Here is a 2,043-nt window from a genome sequence, read left to right on the forward strand (position 1 = left end):
ATTATTGCTTATTTTGCCTGTCGTAAATACAAAACTAACGTAAACAATTAAAAAATGGTCAGTACAATTATAATCCCACCATCATTCAGGTTAGGTTGACATATATCCGAACATTATTAAAATAGTCTAACTTCATATAGAGCAACACCTGGAGGTATAAACAAAAGGCATTTATATCATACCATGCCGATCCTGTAAGAAAAGTTATGTAGGTGAAACCAGATAAAGGGTTGACACAAAAGTTCCTGAACATACAAAAGGGCATTAAATAATGAAACAATGCCATTTTGCTTAATATGACAAATTATAGTCATAAATCGACTAAAAACCAACAATAATTATATCCAAAATGGATAACTAGATAAAACAAAAATCGTCCAAAGTTGCTTAATAAAAAGCCTGACTAATGTTAATACCTATCAAGGTCACGTTAACTTCCTGACCACCAATTTCCTTTAGGGAATTTGAAGTTCCGGGATCACGTTGGCATTGTTGACCAGTTTTCATGCCAGAAGACAACGTGAGACTAAAGGGAAAACAAATGTGTCGAAACTAGTTTCTCTAGTATCAATATTTCTGACATTTTGTTCCATTTACTGTGGTACTAACCATGCTACTTATGTTATTACGCCAATTCGCAGAAGTTGTTGGGATTGCGATGATACAACAGTTTAAGATCAGTACAATAACATACTATATACACATATTGTAGGATGTATTATGGGGGCTAAGCCACTAATAAATATTTACAGATCAAATGTCCCCTTGCCTCCGCTAACTCAACGTTTATGGGGTGCTCAATATTCCGAATCGTACTTATAATATTCATTGTCCACAGTTAGTTGTAGAAATGATACACTGTTTCCATCAAGCATACAACTGGCCACAATTAATAGTGTTCGGGCTTGAGGTATTTTGTGTTTAAGCATATGTTTCCCACAAATTTACAGTCGCTTCTTTACCTGTGTTTTGTTGATACTGATGAAATAGCATATCCCTTATGCTCTTTGGGTGATATTACTGTATTAACCAACAAAATTCTTAGTTACAGTTTTGCATTTTTATTTATTTATGAAATTCATTATTTTTTGTATTAAACATTTATTGCACCGGTAAGCTCATCACCATTTTCTGGTGCTGATTCTTTCAGTCACTTACAATTATTTTTTTCGGGGATGATAAGGTTTAACTAAGAGTCGATAACATTTCACTATAAAAATGTTTCTAATCCATGGTGGTGGATATAACCAGGCAAAGGCCTCTAAAAGAAATCTGGCATATTGTGTAACATGTATGTGTTCATAAAATAGCAACATGACAACATTGTTTATATTTTTCCTAAACATTGCCCACATGTTTTACAACTTTATTGTATTACAATTTTCGATTGCATTTTTCTTTGGGAGGCTACATGTAAAGATTTCTTTCCCAAGAAATAATAAATAAAACTATGCCCAAACAAACATCGAGGAATTTTCGTAGTCAGGAATTTTATTGTCTTTTTTTTTTTTAGGATTTTTATTTTTGCTTTGTCTGGAATAATAATGTTATTGTCTTTGATATCTAAGAACTCTTCACATTCCTTATCAAAATAGAAATAAAATAAAGAAGGTTATCAACTCTAATTCATTACACATATGTATCACTAACAAGGAACTTTCTAGTGTATGTTGTGCACACGTTAATGTGACAGACCGATATACCGAAGAACCATTATTTAGAGGGACTGATATTCCGAAATATATCCACCATTAGTACTGAAGTTTTTTTTTATTCTTCTTAACTGCTATTCACCTTTTTAATCCTGTTTCTATAATAATAATATTATGATGATGATGAGAAGTTTGACATATTTTTTAAAAATATTAGAAAGCTTTAATTACGGGTAAGAATAATGTATGTCTCTGGAATGATTACAAATATACCTCAAAATGTTATCGGTTTATGTCCCTAATCGGCTAATAATATAACATTATACACAAAACTGTGTAGGAAATTACGCGTAGTGGTTGTTGAAAAAATAAAAAGAAGTATGTTATAGGT

This window comes from Limulus polyphemus, unplaced genomic scaffold, assembly GCF_000517525.1.
Source record: "Limulus polyphemus unplaced genomic scaffold, Limulus_polyphemus-2.1.2 Scaffold5753, whole genome shotgun sequence".
Lineage (NCBI taxonomy): Eukaryota > Metazoa > Arthropoda > Merostomata > Xiphosura > Limulidae > Limulus > Limulus polyphemus.